The following is a 13,131-nucleotide window of genomic DNA, read 5'->3' as shown; positions in this document are numbered from 1 at the left end:
TGAAATCTAGTTCATGTAACTTAACAGCAAGGCTCCGACGACAATCGAACTCATGATCTCATGTTTACGAGACAGGCGCTTTAACCACTAAGCCACGGAGCTCTTGCTCTGAAACGATATGAATTCTGAATATTCCAGTAATTTAACTAAATTAACTCATTGGAACTTTTACCCTATTGTTTTATTTTTCAAAATTTAATAGCTACGAAAAATAATTCAAGTAACATAACAGCAGGGCTCCGACGAGAATCGAACTCATGATCTCCTGTTTACAAGACAGGCGCTTTAACCACTAAGCCACGGAGCTCTTGCTCTGAAACGATATGAATTCTGAATATTCCAGTAATTTAACTAAATTAACTCATCGGAACTTTTACCCTATTGTTTTATTTTTCAAAATTTAATAGCTACGAAAAATAATTCAAGTAACATAACAGCAAGGCTCCGACGAGAATCGAACTCATGATCTCCTTTTTACAAGACAGGCGCTTTAACCACAAAGCCACGGAGCTCTTGCTCTGAAACGATATGAATTCTGAATATTCCAGTAATTTAACTAAATTAACTCTCGGAACTTTAACCCTATTGTTTTATTTTTCAAAATTTAATAGCTACGAAAAATAATTCATGTAACATAACAGCAAGGCTCCGACGAGAATCGAACTCATGATCTCCTGTTTACAAGACAGGCGCTTTAACCACAAAGCCACGGAGCTCTTGCTCTGAAACGATATGAATTCTGAATATTCCAGTAATTTAACTAAATTAACTCTCGGAACTTTTACCCTATTGTTTTATTTTTCAAAATTTAATAGCTACGAAAAAAAATTCAAGTAACATAACAGCAGGGCTCCGACGAGAATCGAACTCATGATCTCCTGTTTACAAGACAGGCGCTTTAACCACTAAGCCACGGAGCCCGTGCTTTGAAGCGATATTAATGCTGAATTTTTCAGTAAATTAACTCAATTAACTCGCCGCAACTTTTACCCTATTGTTTGCATATTTGCATATATAAATCAACTATTATTTTTAATTTTTTCAAAATTTGATAGCTACGAAATCTAGTTCATGTGACTTAACAGCAAGGCTCCGACGACAATTGAACTCATGATCTCCTGTTTACGAGACAGGCGCTTTAACCACTAAGCCACGGAGATTTTGCTCTGAAACGATATGAATTCTGAATATTCCAGTAATTTAACTAAATTAACTCATCGGAACTTTTACCCTATTGTTTCATTTTTCAAAAATTAATAGCTACGAAAAATAATTCAAGTAACATAACAGCAAGGCTCTGACGAGAATCGAACTCATGATCTCCTGTTTACAAGACAGGCGCTTTAACCACTAAGCCACGGAGCCCTTGCTTTGAAGCGATATTAATGCTGAATTTTTCAGTAAATTAACTCAATTAACTCGCCGCAACTTTTACCCTATTATTTGCATATATGCATATGTAAATCAACTATTATTTTTAATTTTTTCAAAATTTGATAGCTACGAAATCTAGTTCATGTAACTTAACAGCAAGGCTCCGACGACAATCGAACACATGATCTCCTGTTTACGAGACAGGCGCTTTTACCACTAAGCCACGGAGCTCTTGCTCTGAAACGATATGAATTCTGAATATTCCAGTAATTTAACTAAATTAACTCATCGGAACTTTTACCCTATTGTTTTATTTTTCAAAATTAAGTAGCTACGAAAAAAAATTCAAGTAACATAACAGCAAGGCTCCGACGAGAATCGAACTCATGATCTCCTGTTTACAAGACAGGCGCTTTAACCACTAAGCCACGGAGCCCGTGCTTTGAAGCGATATTAATGCTGAATTTTTCAGTAAATTAACTCAATTAACTAGTCGCAACTTTTGCCATATTGTTTGCACATATGCATATATAAATCAACTATTATTTTTAATTTTTTCAAAATTTGATAGCTATGAAATCTAGTTCATGTAACTTAACAGCAAGGCTCCGACGACAATCGAACTCATGATCTCATGTTTACGAGACAGGCGCTTTAACCACTAAGCCACGGAGCTCTTGCTCTGAAACGATATGAATTCTGAATATTCCAGTAATTTAACTAAATTAACTCATTGGAACTTTTACCCTATTGTTTTATTTTTCAAAATTTAATAGCTACGAAAAATAATTCAAGTAACATAACAGCAGGACTCCGACGAGAATCGAACTCATGATCTCCTGTTTACAAGACAGGCGCTTTAACCACTAAGCCACGGAGCTCTTGCTCTGAAACGATATGAATTCTGAATATTCCAGTAATTTAACTAAATTAACTCGCCGCAACTTTTACCCTATTATTTGCATATATCCATATGTAAATCAACTATTATTTTTAATTTTTTCAAAATTTGATAGCTACGAAATCTAGTTCAAGTAACATAACAGCAAGGCTCCGACGAGAATCCAACTCATGATCTCCTGTTTACAAGACAGGCGCTTTAACCACTAAGCCACGGAGCCCTTGCTTTGAAGCGATATTAATGCTGAATTTTTCAGTAAATTAACTCAATTAACTCGCCGCAACTTTTACCCTATTATTTGCATATATGCATATGTAAATCAACTATTATTTTTAATTTTTTCAAAATTTGATAGCTACGAAATCTAGTTCATGTAACTTAACAGCAAGGCTCCGACGACAATCGAACACATGATCTCCTGTTTACGAGACAGGCGCTTTAACCACTAAGCCACGGAGCTCTTGCTCTGAAACGATATGAATTCTGAATATTCCAGTAATTTAACTAAATTAACTCATTGGAACTTTTACCCTATTGTTTTATTTTTCAAAATTTAATAGCTACGAAAAATAATTCAAGTAACATAACAGCAGGGCTCCGACGAGAATCGAACTCATGATCTCCTGTTTACAAGACAGGCGCTTTAAACACTAAGCTACGGAGCTCTTGCTCTGAAACGATATGAATTCTGAATATTCCAGTAATTTAACTAAATTAACTCATCGGAACTTTTACCCTATTGTTTTATTTTTCAAAATTTAATAGCTACGAAAAAAAATTCAAGTAACATAACAGCAAGGCTCCGACGAGAATCGAACTCATGATCTCCTGTTTACCAGACAGGCGCTTTAACCACTAAGCCACGGAGCCCTTGCTTTGAAGCGATATTAATGCTGAATTTTTCAGTAAATTAACTCAATTAACTCGTCGCAACTTTTACCCTATTGTTTGCATATATGCATATATAAATCAACTATTATTTTTAATTTTTTCAAAATTTGATTGCTACGAGATCTAGTCATGTAACTTAACAGCAAGGCTCCGACGACAATCGAACTCATGATCTCCTGTTTACGAGACAGGCGCTTTAACCACTAAGCCACGGAGCCCGTGCTTTGAAGCGAAATTAATGCTGAATTTTTCAGTAAATTAACTCAATTAACTCGCCGCAACTTTTAAACTATTGTTTGCATATTAGCATATATAAATCAACTATTATTTTTAATTTTTTCAAAATTTGATAGCTACGAAATCTAGTTCATGTGACTTAACAGCAAGGCTCCGACGACAATTGAACTCATGATCTCCTGTTTACGAGACAGGCGCTTTAACCACTAAGCCACGGAGATTTTGCTCTGAAACGATATGAATTCTGAATATTCCAGTAATTTAACTAAATTAACTCATCGGAACTTCTACCCTATTGTTTCATTTTTCAAAAATTAATAGCTACGAAAAATAATTCAAGTAACATAACAGCAAGGCTCCGACGAGAATCGAACTCATGATCTCCTGTTTACAAGACAGGCGCTTTAACCACTAAGCCACGGAGCCCTTGCTTTGAAGCGATATTAATGCTGAATTTTTCAGTAAATTAACTCAATTAACTCGCCGCAACTTTTACCCTATTGTTTGCATATATGCATATATAAATCAACTATTATTTTTAATTTTTTCAAAATTTGATTGCTACGAGATCTAGTCATGTAACTTAACAGCAAGGCTCCGACGACAATCGAACTCATGATCTCCTGTTTACGAGACAGGCGCTTTAACCACTAAGCCACGGAGCCCGTGCTTTGAAGCGAAATTAATGCTGAATTTTTCAGTAAATTAACTCAATTAACTCGCCGCAACTTTTAAACTATTGTTTGCATATTAGCATATATAAATCAACTATTATTTTTAATTTTTTCAAAATTTGATAGCTACGAAATCTAGTTCATGTGACTTAACAGCAAGGCTCCGACGACAATTGAACTCATGATCTCCTGTTTACGAGACAGGCGCTTTAACCACTAAGCCACGGAGATTTTGCTCTGAAACGATATGAATTCTGAATATTCCAGTAATTTAACTAAATTAACTCATCGGAACTTCTACCCTATTGTTTCATTTTTCAAAAATTAATAGCTACGAAAAATAATTCAAGTAACATAACAGCAAGGCTCCGACGAGAATCGAACTCATGATCTCCTGTTTACAAGACAGGCGCTTTAACCACTAAGCCACGGAGCCCTTGCTTTGAAGCGATATTAATGCTGAATTTTTCAGTAAATTAACTCAATTAACTCGCCGCAACTTTTACCCTATTGTTTGCATATATGCATATATAAATCAACTATTATTTTTAATTTTTTCAAAATTTGATTGCTACGAGATCTAGTCATGTAACTTAACAGCAAGGCTCCGACGACAATCGAACTCATGATCTCCTGTTTACGAGACAGGCGCTTTAACCACTAAGCCACGGAGCCCGTGCTTTGAAGCGATATTAATGCTGAATTTTTCAGTAAATTAACTCAATTAACTCGCCGCAACTTTTACCCTATTGTTTGCATATTTGCATATATAAATCAACTATTATTTTTAATTTTTTCAAAATTTGATAGCTACGAAATCTAGTTCATGTGACTTAACAGCAAGGCTCCGACGACAATTGAACTCATGATCTCCTGTTTACGAGACAGGCGCTTTAACCACTAAGCCACGGAGATTTTGCTCTGAAACGATATGAATTCTGAATATTCCAGTAATTTAACTAAATTAACTCATCGGAACTTCTACCCTATTGTTTCATTTTTCAAAAATTAATAGCTACGAAAAATAATTCAAGTAACATAACAGCAAGGCTCCGACGAGAATCGAACTCATAATCTCCTGTTTACAAGACAGGCGCTTTAACCACTAAGCCACGGAGCCCGTGCTTTGAAGCGAAATTAATGCTGAATTTTTCAGTAAATTAACTCAATTAACTCGCCGCAACTTTTAAACTATTGTTTGCATATTAGCATATATAAATCAACTATTATTTTTAATTTTTTCAAAATTTGATAGCTACGAAATCTAGTTCATGTGACTTAACAGCAAGGCTCCGACGACAATTGAACTCATGATCTCCTGTTTACGAGACAGGCGCTTTAACCACTAAGCCACGGAGATTTTGCTCTGAAACGATATGAATTCTGAATATTCCAGTAATTTAACTAAATTAACTCATCGGAACTTCTACCCTATTGTTTCATTTTTCAAAAATTAATAGCTACGAAAAATAATTCAAGTAACATAACAGCAAGGCTCCGACGAGAATCGAACTCATGATCTCCTGTTTACAAGACAGGCGCTTTAACCACTAAGCCACGGAGCCCTTGCTTTGAAGCGATATTAATGCTGAATTTTTCAGTAAATTAACTCAATTAACTCGCCGCAACTTTTACCCTATTGTTTGCATATATGCATATATAAATCAACTATTATTTTTAATTTTTTCAAAATTTGATTGCTACGAGATCTAGTCATGTAACTTAACAGCAAGGCTCCGACGACAATCGAACTCATGATCTCCTGTTTACGAGACAGGCGCTTTAACCACTAAGCCACGGAGCCCGTGCTTTGAAGCGAAATTAATGCTGAATTTTTCAGTAAATTAACTCAATTAACTCGCCGCAACTTTTAAACTATTGTTTGCATATTAGCATATATAAATCAACTATTATTTTTAATTTTTTCAAAATTTGATAGCTACGAAATCTAGTTCATGTGACTTAACAGCAAGGCTCCGACGACAATTGAACTCATGATCTCCTGTTTACGAGACAGGCGCTTTAACCACTAAGCCACGGAGATTTTGCTCTGAAACGATATGAATTCTGAATATTCCAGTAATTTAACTAAATTAACTCATCGGAACTTCTACCCTATTGTTTCATTTTTCAAAAATTAATAGCTACGAAAAATAATTCAAGTAACATAACAGCAAGGCTCCGACGAGAATCGAACTCATGATCTCCTGTTTACAAGACAGGCGCTTTAACCACTAAGCCACGGAGCCCTTGCTTTGAAGCGATATTAATGCTGAATTTTTCAGTAAATTAACTCAATTAACTCGCCGCAACTTTTACCCTATTGTTTGCATATATGCATATATAAATCAACTATTATTTTTAATTTTTTCAAAATTTGATTGCTACGAGATCTAGTCATGTAACTTAACAGCAAGGCTCCGACGACAATCGAACTCATGATCTCCTGTTTACGAGACAGGCGCTTTAACCACTAAGCCACGGAGCCCGTGCTTTGAAGCGATATTAATGCTGAATTTTTCAGTAAATTAACTCAATTAACTCGCCGCAACTTTTACCCTATTGTTTGCATATTTGCATATATAAATCAACTATTATTTTTAATTTTTTCAAAATTTGATAGCTACGAAATCTAGTTCATGTGACTTAACAGCAAGGCTCCGACGACAATTGAACTCATGATCTCCTGTTTACGAGACAGGCGCTTTAACCACTAAGCCACGGAGATTTTGCTCTGAAACGATATGAATTCTGAATATTCCAGTAATTTAACTAAATTAACTCATCGGAACTTCTACCCTATTGTTTCATTTTTCAAAAATTAATAGCTACGAAAAATAATTCAAGTAACATAACAGCAAGGCTCCGACGAGAATCGAACTCATAATCTCCTGTTTACAAGACAGGCGCTTTAACCACTAAGCCACGGAGCCCGTGCTTTGAAGCGAAATTAATGCTGAATTTTTCAGTAAATTAACTCAATTAACTCGCCGCAACTTTTAAACTATTGTTTGCATATTAGCATATATAAATCAACTATTATTTTTAATTTTTTCAAAATTTGATAGCTACGAAATCTAGTTCATGTGACTTAACAGCAAGGCTCCGACGACAATTGAACTCATGATCTCCTGTTTACGAGACAGGCGCTTTAACCACTAAGCCACGGAGATTTTGCTCTGAAACGATATGAATTCTGAATATTCCAGTAATTTAACTAAATTAACTCATTGGAACTTCTACCCTATTGTTTCATTTTTCAAAAATTAATAGCTACGAAAAATAATTCAAGTAACATAACAGCAAGGCTCCGACGAGAATCGAACTCATGATCTCCTGTTTACAAGACAGGCGCTTTAACCACTAAGCCACGGAGCCCTTGCTTTGAAGCGATATTAATGCTGAATTTTTCAGTAAATTAACTCAATTAACTCGCCGCAACTTTTACCCTATTGTTTGCATATATGCATATATAAATCAACTATTATTTTTAATTTTTTCAAAATTTGATTGCTACGAGATCTAGTCATGTAACTTAACAGCAAGGCTCCGACGACAATCGAACTCATGATCTCCTGTTTACGAGACAGGCGCTTTAACCACTAAGCCACGGAGCCCGTGCTTTGAAGCGAAATTAATGCTGAATTTTTCAGTAAATTAACTCAATTAACTCGCCGCAACTTTTAAACTATTGTTTGCATATTAGCATATATAAATCAACTATTATTTTTAATTTTTTCAAAATTTGATAGCTACGAAATCTAGTTCATGTGACTTAACAGCAAGGCTCCGACGACAATTGAACTCATGATCTCCTGTTTACGAGACAGGCGCTTTAACCACTAAGCCACGGAGATTTTGCTCTGAAACGATATGAATTCTGAATATTCCAGTAATTTAACTAAATTAACTCATCGGAACTTCTACCCTATTGTTTCATTTTTCAAAAATTAATAGCTACGAAAAATAATTCAAGTAACATAACAGCAAGGCTCCGACGAGAATCGAACTCATGATCTCCTGTTTACAAGACAGGCGCTTTAACCACTAAGCCACGGAGCCCTTGCTTTGAAGCGATATTAATGCTGAATTTTTCAGTAAATTAACTCAATTAACTCGCCGCAACTTTTACCCTATTGTTTGCATATATGCATATATAAATCAACTATTATTTTTAATTTTTTCAAAATTTGATTGCTACGAGATCTAGTCATGTAACTTAACAGCAAGGCTCCGACGACAATCGAACTCATGATCTCCTGTTTACGAGACAGGCGCTTTAACCACTAAGCCACGGAGCCCGTGCTTTGAAGCGATATTAATGCTGAATTTTTCAGTAAATTAACTCAATTAACTCGCCGCAACTTTTACCCTATTGTTTGCATATTTGCATATATAAATCAACTATTATTTTTAATTTTTTCAAAATTTGATAGCTACGAAATCTAGTTCATGTGACTTAACAGCAAGGCTCCGACGACAATTGAACTCATGATCTCCTGTTTACGAGACAGGCGCTTTAACCACTAAGCCACGGAGATTTTGCTCTGAAACGATATGAATTCTGAATATTCCAGTAATTTAACTAAATTAACTCATCGGAACTTCTACCCTATTGTTTCATTTTTCAAAAATTAATAGCTACGAAAAATAATTCAAGTAACATAACAGCAAGGCTCCGACGAGAATCGAACTCATAATCTCCTGTTTACAAGACAGGCGCTTTAACCACTAAGCCACGGAGCCCTTGCTTTGAAGCGATATTAATGCTGAATTTTTCAGTAAATTAACTCAATTAACTCGCCGCAACTTTTACCCTATTATTTGCATATATGCATATGTAAATCAACTATTATTTTTAATTTTTTCAAAATTTGATAGCTACGAAATCTAGTTCATGTAACTTAACAGCAAGGCTCCGACGACAATCGAACACATGATCTCCTGTTTACGAGACAGGCGCTTTAACCACTAAGCCACGGAGCTCTTGCTCTGAAACGATATGAATTCTGAATATTCCAGTAATTTAACTAAATTAACTCATTGGAACTTTTACCCTATTGTTTTATTTTTCAAAATTTAATAGCTACGAAAAATAATTCAAGTAACATAACAGCAGGGCTCCGACGAGAATCGAACTCATGATCTCCTGTTTACAAGACAGGCGCTTTAAACACTAAGCTACGGAGCTCTTGCTCTGAAACGATATGAATTCTGAATATTCCAGTAATTTAACTAAATTAACTCATCGGAACTTTTACCCTATTGTTTTATTTTTCAAAATTTAATAGCTACGAAAAAAATTCAAGTAACATAACAGCAAGGCTCCGACGAGAATCGAACTCATGATCTCCTGTTTACCAGACAGGCGCTTTAACCACTAAGCCACGGAGCCCTTGCTTTGAAGCGATATTAATGCTGAATTTTTCAGTAAATTAACTCAATTAACTCGCCGCAACTTTTACCCTATTATTTGCATATATGCATATGTAAATCAACTATTATTTTTAATTTTTTCAAAATTTGATAGCTACGAAATCTAGTTCATGTAACTTAACAGCAAGGCTCCGACGACAATCGAACACATGATCTCCTGTTTACGAGACAGGCGCTTTAACCACTAAGCCACGGAGCTCTTGCTCTGAAACGATATGAATTCTGAATATTCCAGTAATTTAACTAAATTAACTCATCGGAACTTTTACCCTATTGTTTTATTTTTCAAAATGAAATAGCTACGAAAAAAAATTCAAGTAACATAACAGCAAGGCTCCGACGAGAATCGAACTCATGATCTCCTGTTTACAAGAGGCGCTTTAACCACTAAGCCACGGAGCCCTTGCTTTGAAGCGATATTAATGCTGAATTTTTCAGTAAATTAACTCAATTAACTCGCCGCAACTTTTACCCTATTGTTTGCATATATGCATATATAAATCAACTATTATTTTTAATTTTTTCAAAATTTGATTGCTACGAGATCTAGTCATGTAACTTAACAGCAAGGCTCCGACGACAATCGAACTCATGATCTCCTGTTTACGAGACAGGCGCTTTAACCACTAAGCCACGGAGCCCGTGCTTTGAAGCGAAATTAATGCTGAATTTTTCAGTAAATTAACTCAATTAACTCGCCGCAACTTTTAAACTATTGTTTGCATATTAGCATATATAAATCAACTATTATTTTTAATTTTTTCAAAATTTGATAGCTACGAAATCTAGTTCATGTGACTTAACAGCAAGGCTCCGACGACAATTGAACTCATGATCTCCTGTTTACGAGACAGGCGCTTTAACCACTAAGCCACGGAGATTTTGCTCTGAAACGATATGAATTCTGAATATTCCAGTAATTTAACTAAATTAACTCATCGGAACTTCTACCCTATTGTTTCATTTTTCAAAAATTAATAGCTACGAAAAATAATTCAAGTAACATAACAGCAAGGCTCCGACGAGAATCGAACTCATGATCTCCTGTTTACAAGACAGGCGCTTTAACCACTAAGCCACGGAGCCCTTGCTTTGAAGCGATATTAATGCTGAATTTTTCAGTAAATTAACTCAATTAACTCGCCGCAACTTTTACCCTATTGTTTGCATATATGCATATATAAATCAACTATTATTTTTAATTTTTTCAAAATTTGATTGCTACGAGATCTAGTCATGTAACTTAACAGCAAGGCTCCGACGACAATCGAACTCATGATCTCCTGTTTACGAGACAGGCGCTTTAACCACTAAGCCACGGAGCCCGTGCTTTGAAGCGATATTAATGCTGAATTTTTCAGTAAATTAACTCAATTAACTCGCCGCAACTTTTACCCTATTGTTTGCATATTTGCATATATAAATCAACTATTATTTTTAATTTTTTCAAAATTTGATAGCTACGAAATCTAGTTCATGTGACTTAACAGCAAGGCTCCGACGACAATTGAACTCATGATCTCCTGTTTACGAGACAGGCGCTTTAACCACTAAGCCACGGAGATTTTGCTCTGAAACGATATGAATTCTGAATATTCCAGTAATTTAACTAAATTAACTCATCGGAACTTCTACCCTATTGTTTCATTTTTCAAAAATTAATAGCTACGAAAAATAATTCAAGTAACATAACAGCAAGGCTCCGACGAGAATCGAACTCATAATCTCCTGTTTACAAGACAGGCGCTTTAACCACTAAGCCACGGAGCCCTTGCTTTGAAGCGATATTAATGCTGAATTTTTCAGTAAATTAACTCAATTAACTCGCCGCAACTTTTACCCTATTATTTGCATATATGCATATGTAAATCAACTATTATTTTTAATTTTTTCAAAATTTGATAGCTACGAAATCTAGTTCATGTAACTTAACAGCAAGGCTCCGACGACAATCGAACACATGATCTCCTGTTTACGAGACAGGCGCTTTAACCACTAAGCCACGGAGCTCTTGCTCTGAAACGATATGAATTCTGAATATTCCAGTAATTTAACTAAATTAACTCATTGGAACTTTTACCCTATTGTTTTATTTTTCAAAATTTAATAGCTACGAAAAATAATTCAAGTAACATATCAGCAGGGCTCCGACGAGAATCGAACTCATGATCTCCTGTTTACAAGACAGGCGCTTTAAACACTAAGCTACGGAGCTCTTGCTCTGAAACGATATGAATTCTGAATATTCCAGTAATTTAACTAAATTAACTCATCGGAACTTTTACCCTATTGTTTTATTTTTCAAAATTTAATAGCTACGAAAAAAATTCAAGTAACATAACAGCAAGGCTCCGACGAGAATCGAACTCATGATCTCCTGTTTACCAGACAGGCGCTTTAACCACTAAGCCACGGAGCCCTTGCTTTGAAGCGATATTAATGCTGAATTTTTCAGTAAATTAACTCAATTAACTCGCCGCAACTTTTACCCTATTATTTGCATATATGCATATGTAAATCAACTATTATTTTTAATTTTTTCAAAATTTGATAGCTACGAAATCTAGTTCATGTAACTTAACAGCAAGGCTCCGACGACAATCGAACACATGATCTCCTGTTTACGAGACAGGCGCTTTAACCACTAAGCCACGGAGCTCTTGCTCTGAAACGATATGAATTCTGAATATTCCAGTAATTTAACTAAATTAACTCATCGGAACTTTTACCCTATTGTTTTATTTTTCAAAATGAAATAGCTACGAAAAAAAATTCAAGTAACATAACAGCAAGGCTCCGACGAGAATCGAACTCATGATCTCCTGTTTACAAGAGGCGCTTTAACCACTAAGCCACGGAGCCCTTGCTTTGAAGCGATATTAATGCTGAATTTTTCAGTAAATTAACTCAATTAACTCGCCGCAACTTTTACCCTATTGTTTGCATATATGCATATATAAATCAACTATTATTTTTAATTTTTTCAAAATTTGATTGCTACGAGATCTAGTCATGTAACTTAACAGCAAGGCTCCGACGACAATCGAACTCATGATCTCCTGTTTACGAGACAGGCGCTTTAACCACTAAGCCACGGAGCCCGTGCTTTGAAGCGAAATTAATGCTGAATTTTTCAGTAAATTAACTCAATTAACTCGCCGCAACTTTTAAACTATTGTTTGCATATTAGCATATATAAATCAACTATTATTTTTAATTTTTTCAAAATTTGATAGCTACGAAATCTAGTTCATGTGACTTAACAGCAAGGCTCCGACGACAATTGAACTCATGATCTCCTGTTTACGAGACAGGCGCTTTAACCACTAAGCCACGGAGATTTTGCTCTGAAACGATATGAATTCTGAATATTCCAGTAATTTAACTAAATTAACTCATCGGAACTTCTACCCTATTGTTTCATTTTTCAAAAATTAATAGCTACGAAAAATAATTCAAGTAACATAACAGCAAGGCTCCGACGAGAATCGAACTCATGATCTCCTGTTTACAAGACAGGCGCTTTAACCACTAAGCCACGGAGCCCTTGCTTTGAAGCGATATTAATGCTGAATTTTTCAGTAAATTAACTCAATTAACTCGCCGCAACTTTTACCC

The 13,131-nt window shown here is 35.4% G+C and overlaps 36 non-coding genes across 36 annotated transcripts; all 36 read right to left on the bottom strand.

Moving 5' to 3' along the window:
* Nucleotides 1-29: 29 nt before the first annotated feature.
* Nucleotides 30-102, bottom strand: TRNAT-CGU (transfer RNA threonine (anticodon CGU)). Its single transcript has one exon. It is a non-coding gene; the product is annotated as a tRNA-Thr (tRNA).
* Nucleotides 103-234: 132 nt separating this feature from the next.
* Nucleotides 235-307, bottom strand: TRNAT-UGU (transfer RNA threonine (anticodon UGU)). Its single transcript has one exon. It is a non-coding gene; the product is annotated as a tRNA-Thr (tRNA).
* A 336-nt stretch (nucleotides 308-643) lies between these two features.
* Nucleotides 644-716, bottom strand: TRNAT-UGU (transfer RNA threonine (anticodon UGU)). Its single transcript has one exon. It is a non-coding gene; the product is annotated as a tRNA-Thr (tRNA).
* Nucleotides 717-847: 131 nt separating this feature from the next.
* On the bottom strand, nucleotides 848-920 carry TRNAT-UGU (transfer RNA threonine (anticodon UGU)). The gene has a single exon. It is a non-coding gene; the product is annotated as a tRNA-Thr (tRNA).
* A 372-nt stretch (nucleotides 921-1,292) lies between these two features.
* On the bottom strand, nucleotides 1,293-1,365 carry TRNAT-UGU (transfer RNA threonine (anticodon UGU)). The gene has a single exon. It is a non-coding gene; the product is annotated as a tRNA-Thr (tRNA).
* Nucleotides 1,366-1,737: 372 nt separating this feature from the next.
* Nucleotides 1,738-1,810, bottom strand: TRNAT-UGU (transfer RNA threonine (anticodon UGU)). The gene has a single exon. It is a non-coding gene; the product is annotated as a tRNA-Thr (tRNA).
* A 167-nt stretch (nucleotides 1,811-1,977) lies between these two features.
* Nucleotides 1,978-2,050, bottom strand: TRNAT-CGU (transfer RNA threonine (anticodon CGU)). The gene has a single exon. It is a non-coding gene; the product is annotated as a tRNA-Thr (tRNA).
* Nucleotides 2,051-2,182: 132 nt separating this feature from the next.
* Nucleotides 2,183-2,255, bottom strand: TRNAT-UGU (transfer RNA threonine (anticodon UGU)). The gene has a single exon. It is a non-coding gene; the product is annotated as a tRNA-Thr (tRNA).
* Nucleotides 2,256-2,422: 167 nt separating this feature from the next.
* Nucleotides 2,423-2,495, bottom strand: TRNAT-UGU (transfer RNA threonine (anticodon UGU)). Its single transcript has one exon. It is a non-coding gene; the product is annotated as a tRNA-Thr (tRNA).
* A 577-nt stretch (nucleotides 2,496-3,072) lies between these two features.
* Nucleotides 3,073-3,145, bottom strand: TRNAT-GGU (transfer RNA threonine (anticodon GGU)). Its single transcript has one exon. It is a non-coding gene; the product is annotated as a tRNA-Thr (tRNA).
* Nucleotides 3,146-3,311: 166 nt separating this feature from the next.
* TRNAT-CGU (transfer RNA threonine (anticodon CGU)) lies at nucleotides 3,312-3,384 on the bottom strand. Its single transcript has one exon. It is a non-coding gene; the product is annotated as a tRNA-Thr (tRNA).
* Nucleotides 3,385-3,756: 372 nt separating this feature from the next.
* On the bottom strand, nucleotides 3,757-3,829 carry TRNAT-UGU (transfer RNA threonine (anticodon UGU)). Its single transcript has one exon. It is a non-coding gene; the product is annotated as a tRNA-Thr (tRNA).
* Nucleotides 3,830-3,995: 166 nt separating this feature from the next.
* TRNAT-CGU (transfer RNA threonine (anticodon CGU)) lies at nucleotides 3,996-4,068 on the bottom strand. The gene has a single exon. It is a non-coding gene; the product is annotated as a tRNA-Thr (tRNA).
* A 372-nt stretch (nucleotides 4,069-4,440) lies between these two features.
* Nucleotides 4,441-4,513, bottom strand: TRNAT-UGU (transfer RNA threonine (anticodon UGU)). The gene has a single exon. It is a non-coding gene; the product is annotated as a tRNA-Thr (tRNA).
* A 166-nt stretch (nucleotides 4,514-4,679) lies between these two features.
* On the bottom strand, nucleotides 4,680-4,752 carry TRNAT-CGU (transfer RNA threonine (anticodon CGU)). The gene has a single exon. It is a non-coding gene; the product is annotated as a tRNA-Thr (tRNA).
* Nucleotides 4,753-5,124: 372 nt separating this feature from the next.
* On the bottom strand, nucleotides 5,125-5,197 carry TRNAT-UGU (transfer RNA threonine (anticodon UGU)). The gene has a single exon. It is a non-coding gene; the product is annotated as a tRNA-Thr (tRNA).
* Nucleotides 5,198-5,569: 372 nt separating this feature from the next.
* TRNAT-UGU (transfer RNA threonine (anticodon UGU)) lies at nucleotides 5,570-5,642 on the bottom strand. The gene has a single exon. It is a non-coding gene; the product is annotated as a tRNA-Thr (tRNA).
* Nucleotides 5,643-5,808: 166 nt separating this feature from the next.
* TRNAT-CGU (transfer RNA threonine (anticodon CGU)) lies at nucleotides 5,809-5,881 on the bottom strand. The gene has a single exon. It is a non-coding gene; the product is annotated as a tRNA-Thr (tRNA).
* Nucleotides 5,882-6,253: 372 nt separating this feature from the next.
* Nucleotides 6,254-6,326, bottom strand: TRNAT-UGU (transfer RNA threonine (anticodon UGU)). Its single transcript has one exon. It is a non-coding gene; the product is annotated as a tRNA-Thr (tRNA).
* A 166-nt stretch (nucleotides 6,327-6,492) lies between these two features.
* TRNAT-CGU (transfer RNA threonine (anticodon CGU)) lies at nucleotides 6,493-6,565 on the bottom strand. Its single transcript has one exon. It is a non-coding gene; the product is annotated as a tRNA-Thr (tRNA).
* Nucleotides 6,566-6,937: 372 nt separating this feature from the next.
* TRNAT-UGU (transfer RNA threonine (anticodon UGU)) lies at nucleotides 6,938-7,010 on the bottom strand. The gene has a single exon. It is a non-coding gene; the product is annotated as a tRNA-Thr (tRNA).
* Nucleotides 7,011-7,382: 372 nt separating this feature from the next.
* Nucleotides 7,383-7,455, bottom strand: TRNAT-UGU (transfer RNA threonine (anticodon UGU)). The gene has a single exon. It is a non-coding gene; the product is annotated as a tRNA-Thr (tRNA).
* A 166-nt stretch (nucleotides 7,456-7,621) lies between these two features.
* TRNAT-CGU (transfer RNA threonine (anticodon CGU)) lies at nucleotides 7,622-7,694 on the bottom strand. Its single transcript has one exon. It is a non-coding gene; the product is annotated as a tRNA-Thr (tRNA).
* Nucleotides 7,695-8,066: 372 nt separating this feature from the next.
* Nucleotides 8,067-8,139, bottom strand: TRNAT-UGU (transfer RNA threonine (anticodon UGU)). Its single transcript has one exon. It is a non-coding gene; the product is annotated as a tRNA-Thr (tRNA).
* Nucleotides 8,140-8,305: 166 nt separating this feature from the next.
* On the bottom strand, nucleotides 8,306-8,378 carry TRNAT-CGU (transfer RNA threonine (anticodon CGU)). The gene has a single exon. It is a non-coding gene; the product is annotated as a tRNA-Thr (tRNA).
* A 372-nt stretch (nucleotides 8,379-8,750) lies between these two features.
* TRNAT-UGU (transfer RNA threonine (anticodon UGU)) lies at nucleotides 8,751-8,823 on the bottom strand. Its single transcript has one exon. It is a non-coding gene; the product is annotated as a tRNA-Thr (tRNA).
* A 576-nt stretch (nucleotides 8,824-9,399) lies between these two features.
* On the bottom strand, nucleotides 9,400-9,472 carry TRNAT-GGU (transfer RNA threonine (anticodon GGU)). Its single transcript has one exon. It is a non-coding gene; the product is annotated as a tRNA-Thr (tRNA).
* A 372-nt stretch (nucleotides 9,473-9,844) lies between these two features.
* TRNAY-GUA (transfer RNA tyrosine (anticodon GUA)) lies at nucleotides 9,845-9,915 on the bottom strand. Its single transcript has one exon. It is a non-coding gene; the product is annotated as a tRNA-Tyr (tRNA).
* A 166-nt stretch (nucleotides 9,916-10,081) lies between these two features.
* On the bottom strand, nucleotides 10,082-10,154 carry TRNAT-CGU (transfer RNA threonine (anticodon CGU)). The gene has a single exon. It is a non-coding gene; the product is annotated as a tRNA-Thr (tRNA).
* A 372-nt stretch (nucleotides 10,155-10,526) lies between these two features.
* On the bottom strand, nucleotides 10,527-10,599 carry TRNAT-UGU (transfer RNA threonine (anticodon UGU)). The gene has a single exon. It is a non-coding gene; the product is annotated as a tRNA-Thr (tRNA).
* Nucleotides 10,600-10,765: 166 nt separating this feature from the next.
* On the bottom strand, nucleotides 10,766-10,838 carry TRNAT-CGU (transfer RNA threonine (anticodon CGU)). The gene has a single exon. It is a non-coding gene; the product is annotated as a tRNA-Thr (tRNA).
* A 372-nt stretch (nucleotides 10,839-11,210) lies between these two features.
* Nucleotides 11,211-11,283, bottom strand: TRNAT-UGU (transfer RNA threonine (anticodon UGU)). Its single transcript has one exon. It is a non-coding gene; the product is annotated as a tRNA-Thr (tRNA).
* A 576-nt stretch (nucleotides 11,284-11,859) lies between these two features.
* TRNAT-GGU (transfer RNA threonine (anticodon GGU)) lies at nucleotides 11,860-11,932 on the bottom strand. The gene has a single exon. It is a non-coding gene; the product is annotated as a tRNA-Thr (tRNA).
* A 372-nt stretch (nucleotides 11,933-12,304) lies between these two features.
* On the bottom strand, nucleotides 12,305-12,375 carry TRNAY-GUA (transfer RNA tyrosine (anticodon GUA)). Its single transcript has one exon. It is a non-coding gene; the product is annotated as a tRNA-Tyr (tRNA).
* Nucleotides 12,376-12,541: 166 nt separating this feature from the next.
* TRNAT-CGU (transfer RNA threonine (anticodon CGU)) lies at nucleotides 12,542-12,614 on the bottom strand. The gene has a single exon. It is a non-coding gene; the product is annotated as a tRNA-Thr (tRNA).
* A 372-nt stretch (nucleotides 12,615-12,986) lies between these two features.
* Nucleotides 12,987-13,059, bottom strand: TRNAT-UGU (transfer RNA threonine (anticodon UGU)). Its single transcript has one exon. It is a non-coding gene; the product is annotated as a tRNA-Thr (tRNA).
* Between the last annotated feature and the right edge of the window lie 72 nt (nucleotides 13,060-13,131).

The sequence above is a fragment of the Phalangium opilio genome, unplaced genomic scaffold (genome assembly GCF_054372755.1).
Source record: "Phalangium opilio isolate 3A_F unplaced genomic scaffold, DU_Popi_V2 ptg000360l_1, whole genome shotgun sequence".
Lineage (NCBI taxonomy): Eukaryota > Metazoa > Arthropoda > Arachnida > Opiliones > Phalangiidae > Phalangium > Phalangium opilio.
Note: the sequence above shows the minus strand (reverse complement) of the source record. Positions and strands in the feature narration are given on the sequence as shown.